The 7,249-nt window shown below is 40.4% G+C and overlaps 1 pseudogene; it reads right to left on the bottom strand.

Moving 5' to 3' along the window:
* Window positions 1-608: 608 nt before the first annotated feature.
* LOC150007235 (dnaJ homolog subfamily A member 2-like) lies at window positions 609-2,075 on the bottom strand (annotated as a pseudogene).
* Between the last annotated feature and the right edge of the window lie 5,174 nt (window positions 2,076-7,249).

Genomic DNA, 7,249 nt, shown 5'->3' with positions numbered 1-7,249 from the left:
TTACAGCTATTGTTAATATTCCTCTTTTTTTTACACCAACTGCTTTTTATTATAGAGTTTTGAAAACTTTTCAGAAGATGATAAAAAAAAGAAAAAACAAAACCAATCCCAAACGTGACAACCACAGCAAATGCCACCTCTCATTGTCCCCAGTCAGCACCAAACCCACCTGGTGCGGAGCCCACTTCCATGCTCCCAGACAAGAGATCCAGGCTATGAAACTCTTTATTCTAATCTGTAGCAGCTTATTATGCAGGTGCAGCCAAAGACAAAGCTTCAGGACAAATTATACACAAACTTTACAATGTAGGGCTGAATTTAAAATATGGAACAAAAAATCTACACAGAACTGATGAAAACCAAGCAGACGCCAGGACGGACCGTGAACCCATGTGCGAAGTCTCGTCTCCTCCGTCCTGCTACAGAAGAGCCGAAAGGAAGATGGAGAGCTTTGTGTTAGTTTCAATTACACCCTCTGTAGACACGCTACCAATTGTAAAAGTTACAGAGACCAGGAAATGTCCATCAGCTCATCGGGACTGGCCCGGCCCTCCACCTGGAGGGCTGACCAGCGGCCAGGCGGCAGAGGAGGGGAGCCCGTGCCGCGCTCACTGGTGGGCACACTGCATGCCGGGCCTGTGGTGTCAGCTGCCCTCCTCGTCCGAGCTGTCGTTGTGGGCCTTGTGCCTCTGCCCGATGCCGGAGCCCCGCGTGCTGTCCAGGTCCTGGAGCTCCACCTCCTCCGTGTCTCCAATGATGTTTGGGACTTCTGGCCTCCATGGTAGGAGATCTTCTAGTTCAGAAAGCTTGTCGGGTTGATCCAGTTGTTTTCGGGAAACTGCACGTGGAACTTGATGTAAAGGTCGCCCTCCTCAAAGGCGTTGCGGTACTGCGGCATGCCATGCCTTCGGCTCAGACCACGTGGACACACCCTGGCTCGATGACCTTGCCAGGCGAGTATTTCACCAGGTTCTGACACCCGTTGAGGTGCTTAAACGTGAACTGAAACCCACAGAGCACCTCGACGAACCCTATCTTATATGTCATTTGCAAGTCATTCTCGTCTCTCTGGAATACCTCGTGCTCCTTCTCTTGTAGCAGAAGAACAATGTCTCCCGGTTCCACGCCCGGAGCCTGGTCAGCTTCCCCAGTGAATGTAATTCTCTGTTCGTGTTTCACGCCTTTGTTTACATGGACTCTGAGAATCTTGACCTCTTTGATCACCTTCTTCCCTTCACATTTTTTACAGCGGTCCTTCTCATTGATCACCTCCCCTTCTCCGTTGCAGTTGGAGCACACAGACTGCATCTGCTGCACCACCCCCGGGACCAGCTGTCAGATCATGATTCTGACACTTCAGCCCCGGCAGGCGCTGCACTTCTGCATGGCCCCCGACTTCCTGCCTTGGCCGTTGCACGCACTACAGAGTACATTCTTGCTAAGTAGTAGTTTGGTTATCTTGCCGTTATACAGATCTCCTAAAGATATTTTGAGGGGGATGCATCATGTCTTCTCCTTTCCTCCTGCCGTTCTGACTTCTGTTCTGATTGCCCATGAAGCTGAACAAGCCCCCACCAAAAATGTGTGAGAAAATGTCATCCATGCCTCCGCTGCCACCCCCTTCTGAGGTCCTTGTTCTCTGTATGGGTCATATAACTCACGTTTCTCGGGGTTTGATAGCACTTCATAGGCAAAACTGATTTCTTTGAATTTGTCACCAGCATTTGGATTCTTTTCAGGATGGCATTCCTTGGTTAACTTTATTTACTTGTTTGTTTATTTAATTAATTTATTTTTAGAGAGAGGGGAAAGGAGAAAGAGAGGGAGAGATACATCACTGTGTTGTTGCCTCTCACTCGCGCCCCCAAATGGGGATCTGACCTGCAACCTATTCATTTGCCCTAACTGGGAATTGAACCAGTGACACTTGCCTCGCAGGCTGAGGCTCAATCCACTCAGCCACAGAAGCCAGGGTTCTTGGCTGACTTTCTGTATGCCTTCTTCAGCTTGGTCTTGCTGGCGCTGGGCCAGACGCCCAGAATGTCCTACAGCTTCGTGTCGATCCCGTTCGCCATGGCGGCCGGCCAGGTGGCACTCAGGCAGGAAGGCAGCAAGGCGGACAGAGCGCATCGATGGTGGCGCAGGCAGAGGAGACCAATATTCCTCTTGATATTTTACACTGTGATCCTTCTCTTCATTCTTGGTGGCTATTTCAAAATCTTATTATCTATAAATTTTCTTTTATTGTTTTTACTTTTGCTCTTGTTCTCGTAGTCTGAAATATCTTCTAAGTTCTACTTATTGCTTAAAGTTTATCTCAATTGATCTAATCTTTTCAAATCACCATATCATATGGTAGCAGCTTTAATTTGTAGTGATAGAATCTTGGTTCTATCACTAGAAATTGTTGTTGGTTCAAGTTCTCCTTATTGTGTGACAGAGGAAAAGAAGTAGAGTGAGAAGCTAAATTGGAGTGGGAAGTGAAGCATAAACTGTCAGATGAAAAAGTGTGTGTAAGATAGCAATAAAAGCAAGTCAGAATTGTGAAATGGGAAGCAGAGAATAATGAGATATGATTTTGGGGAGGTCCTTGATGCTGCTGCTGCCACTGCCACCTCCACACAGAATCCTCTCTACCCCAGCTCCACCCCTCCTATCTGTCTGGATAGGATGGTGTTTGTGAAGTTGAATATATTGTTATAGGTTAGGGTCATGCCTATTATGAGATTTCATGGGGTCTTGGACTGTTCTTGACTCTATGTGGTCTTCAATAGAGATCGAAAGTTAATATTGGTGGGAAGAATTGTGTTACAGATAGTTTAACTTGTTAGTTCACAATCTCCTGCAGGTCAGAGTCTCTGAGAAACTTAAAAATTCTTAATTTAAGCTGCTTTGTTAAATGTTATTTTTTGTAAACTTTAAAGTCTTACAGAAGTTTTCATTACTTTTTTTAGTAAGTTCTTTAAACTTTTCTTATTGAAAAAAAAAAAACAAAGATTTAACATAGGATTGGTGTATACCCAGCTTCCCCCAATGTTAACTGTGATAAAATCATTTTAACAAAAAAATAACATCGGTAGAATATTGCTAACTAGTTACAGACCTTTTCCAGATTTCACCAGTCTTTGTACCATGTCCTTTTTCTGCTTCAGAATCTGATCCAGAATCTGACATTGCCTTTAGCTGTCATGTCTTCTTAGTCTCCTCCAGTCTGAAATTTCCTCATCTTTTCTTGTTTTTCATGCTTTTAAAAGAGTACTGGCTGATTATTTTGTAGAATGTCCCTCAGCGTAGGTTTATCTGATGTCTTCTCACAATTGGATGGAGGTTATGCGTTCTTGACATGGGTACCACAGAAATGCTATACCATTCTCAGTGTGTTGTGTTAGGGATTCATTATGGTAGTATTTCTTACTACTGGCATTATTTCTTAACAACTTTGGTTAGTTAGTTAGATGATGTTTGTTGAGTTTCTCCGCTGTAAAACTATTAGTTTTCCCTTTGTAATTAATTGTCATCTTAGGGGAGATACTCTGAGACTGTGCAAATATCCTCCTTCTCTTTAAATTTTTACTCACTAATTTTAGCATTTGTCAATAGATCTTGCCTGTAATAAATAATATGGTGATTTTCTAATGGTGATTTCTTATTGATCTCATAAATTTCAAATTTAACACTTAGAATCCTTTAAGGATGAATTGCCAATTTTTAAAATGTATCTATTTATTAAAATTCATATCACTATAGTCTTATGAATTACAATCCAAAACTATTGTTATTTCATTTTTGTAATTATTCCAGGTTTAGCTAATGAGAGGACTTTCATGATAACTCTTTTGCTTTTTTTGTATGCACCTGTCCTTTTCTGTGCATGTCCTTATATTCTAACACCACAAGGATTCCCAAGTTCATCTGGTGTTTTCCCTGACCCAAGCTTGGATTCAAGTACTTCATAAAGTTTCTTTATATTATAAAATAGTATTTGGAAACCAAGATCTGGGTGCTAAATGTGCTTGTTATTACTGGGATATTATTGCTCCCAGTTCCCTCTCAGCTCAGAGAGACTGGGAATACCTGCATGTATACTAATTCATATATGTACACTCACAGCTGTATAATCTCAGTAATGTGTGTGTCTGTGTGAGTATCTGTTCTATATCATCTATCTATCTATCATCTACATATGGATTGTTCAGATTTAAGTGATTATTGATATATTTGGACTAAATATATTACTTCGATAGCTGCATTTCATTTGTCCAATCTGCTTTGTTCCTTTTTCTTGGTCGGTCTTCTCCGGATTTAATTGATTACTTTTGTATCATTCAGATTTATGTTCATTCAACTTTCTATTTTCAAGATGTTTTGTATAGACTTGGGTTTGCAATATACAACTTTAATTAATCATAGTCTACTTTAAATATTATTATATTTTTAGTTTATTTTCATTGTTGACACTATTACAGATGTCCCCATTCCCCCTTACCCCCTTTGCCAACCTCTTCCCAGCCCGCATGTCCCCATCCCTCTGGTTATCACCACACTGTTATCTGTGTCTACCAGTTATGCATACATGTTCTTTGTTCATCTAGTCCCCCTCCCCCTCCCCTCTGACAGATATTAGTCTGCTCCATGTATCCATGGCTCTATTTCTATTTTGTTTGTCAGTTTAATTTGTTCCTTAGATTACACATATGAGTGAAAGCATATGGTATTTGTCTTTCTCTGATGAGCTTATTCACTTAGTATAATAATCTCCAGGTCCATTCATGCTGTCACAAAAGGTAAGATTTCCTTTTTTTTAATGGGAGCATAATATTCCATTGTGTAAATGTATCACAGCTTTTTTATTCACTCATCTACTGATGGGCACTTGAGCTGTTTCCAGATCCTATTCGATTTCTTCACATGCTATATAAGGACATTGCAAAATATATCCCCAATCTACCCTGCCATTCTTTGTACTATTGTCATACATTTCTACTTTTACATATGCTATAAATACAGAACACATGGCTACCATTTTTGCTGTAGACAGGCACTTTTTTTTAAGATCAATTAAAATAGGCAATAATTACTTCTCTTTTACTTTCATTTCTTACATTCCTAATTCACTACATTTCCTTGAGTTGATTAGGTTTCTATCTGGCATCCATATCTTGCCTAAAGAACTTCCTTTTACAGTTGTTGAGGTGTATGTCTGTTAGAGGTGAGTTCTCTTTTTATTTGAGAAATTATTTATTTCTTCTTAATTTTGAGAAATACTTTTTACTAGGTATAGAATTTTGGGTTGACAGATATTTTACTCTCAATATTTTGTCTTCTGGTATGTTTTATTTCTGACAAGAAATCATTTCTATTGTTAGTTTTCTTCCACTGCTTGTAATGTATCTTTTTCTCTGGATAAATTAAGAATTTTTATCTTTGTTATTTATTTATGTTTTAAAGTATATTTTATTGCTTATACTGTTGTAGCTGTCCCAATTTCTTTTCCATTTGCTCCCCTCTGCCCAGTACACCCCTTCCCTCCAGTAATCCCACCCCCCATGGGTCATGCATAGAAGTTCTTTGGTTTCACCTTTTCATATATTATTCTTAACTTCCCTCTGTCTGTTTTGTACCTACCGATTATGCTTCTTAATACCTGCACCATTTTCCCACTTCTCCCCCTTCCTCTTCCTAGCTGATAACCCTCCAAATGATCCCCATACCTATGATTCTTTTCTTATTCTGGTTGTCTGCTTTGTTTGTTTTTGTTTTTATTTTTTTAGGTTCTGTTGATAGTTGTGAGTTTGTTGTCATTTTAATGTTCATAGTTTCGATCCTCATTTTCTTAAATATTTTTTTCTCAACATCTTATATAATAATGGCTTGGTGATGATGAACTCCTTTAGCTTTATCTTGTCTGGGAAGCACTTCATCTGCCCTTCCATTCTAAATGATGGCTTTGCTGGATAGAGAAATCTTGGTTGTAGGTCCTTGCTATTCATCACATTGAATACTTCTTGCCAGTTCCTTCTTGCTTGCAAAGCTTCTTTTGAGAAATCAGCTGATATCTTATAGGAACCCCTTTATAGGTAATTCTCTTGCTGTTTTTAAGATTACTGTATCTCTTTATCTTTAAGCTTGGCATTTTAATTATGATGTGTTTTGGTGTGGTCCTTTTTGTCTCTAGCTTGTTTGGGACTCTCTGTACTCCCTTGATTTGTATGTCTATTTCCTTTGCCAAATTAGGGATGTTTTTCTTCATTATTTTTTTCAAATAAGTTTTCAATTTCTTGCTCTTCCTCTTCTCCTTCTGGCACCCCTATAATTCAGATATTGGCATGTTTAAAGTTGTCCCAGAGGTTCTTAAGCCTATCCTCATTTTTTTCAATTCTTTTTTCTTCATTCTGTACTGGTTGACTGTTTATTTCTTCCTTATGTTCCAAATCATTGATTTGAATCCTGGTTTCATTCTCCTCACCATTGGTTTCATGTGAATTTTCCTTTATGTCACTCAGCATAGCTTTCACTTCTTCCCTTCTGTATTTGCTGTACTCAAACATATCTGTCAAGTCTATGAGCATCTTTATCACCAGTGTTTTGAATTCTTCATCTGTTAGCTTGGCTATCTCCTTGTTGCTTAGTTCTCTCATTGGAACCTTGATCTGTTCCCCCTTTTGGGTCATACTTCTCTGTCTCCTCAACTTGACTGCCTCTTGTGTTTGCTTCTGTGTTTTAGGTAGAGCTGTCACACCTGTTATGTTGTAAGGGGCAGAGCCTTAGTTTTTTATCAGTGTGGAGCAACCCATTTCACCATGTTGTGGTGCTGTATGTTGGGCAGGGGTCTGAAAGGGAACAATGCAGCTTGCTCAGTGCTTGTTCATTTTTCTGTCACTTCTGCTTCCAGTATGGGCCTGGTGTCCCTCTAGCTGTTGCCCTGGTTGTGGTTCCCAGAGTGGGTGGGTCTGTGAATGTTCTAGGACTGTGGGGGCCCTTTAAACAAGTGGACTCTCCTTAGAGACTAGGATTTTCTTTCTCTGCCCAAACTCCCACTGGTTTTCACAGTCAGAAGCATGAGGCCTTATTTTCCCTGGTGCTGGAACCATGAGCTACATGGTCTGGTCTGGTGCTGGGAGTACTCCCCAGGTGTCCCTCCCTGCTTTTTAAAATGTGTTACTGCACTTTCTTCCAGCCCGCCATAGCTGCTGTCCTTGATTCTGCTGCTGCCACTGTCACCTCCACACAGAATCCTCTCCACCCCAGC

This window comes from Furipterus horrens, unplaced genomic scaffold (genome assembly GCF_987537825.1).
Source record: "Furipterus horrens unplaced genomic scaffold, mFurHor1.1.pri manual_scaffold_6, whole genome shotgun sequence".
NCBI lineage: Eukaryota > Metazoa > Chordata > Mammalia > Chiroptera > Furipteridae > Furipterus > Furipterus horrens.
Note: the sequence above shows the minus strand (reverse complement) of the source record. Positions and strands in the feature narration are given on the sequence as shown.